We start from the raw sequence: 383 nt of genomic DNA, 5'->3' as shown, positions 1-383 counted from the left end.
CAACTTTCTGAATAAATACACGTTTTTAACACCTGTTCACGTGGACAGTCCAACATTCAAGCCACAACAATATTAAAGTCAGTGGATTGAACATCTGAGTTGACAACTTCTGATCAATCAGATATAAGAAACCGTACTTTATCATCTGCGTCTCCAAACATCTTGGATTTTTTACCCATTTGCTTTATCCATAACCATTTCCTGCTCACTCATCCCAAGGTACAGAGCTAAAAAATGATATTTGAAGCAACTCAGTAGATGCAAAGAGCCGGTCTGAACATGATGGGGGGAAATATAAAAAATAGGTTAAAATCTCAAGAGATCCAGGATGGGGTTTTGGCCAGAGAAAAAAAATTAAAATGCTAATGAAAGCAAGCAGCACA

The sequence above is a fragment of the Silurus meridionalis genome, chromosome 15 (assembly GCF_014805685.1).
Source record: "Silurus meridionalis isolate SWU-2019-XX chromosome 15, ASM1480568v1, whole genome shotgun sequence".
Lineage (NCBI taxonomy): Eukaryota > Metazoa > Chordata > Actinopteri > Siluriformes > Siluridae > Silurus > Silurus meridionalis.
The sequence above is the reverse complement of the archived record's forward strand: the minus strand, read 5'-3'. Positions refer to the sequence as shown.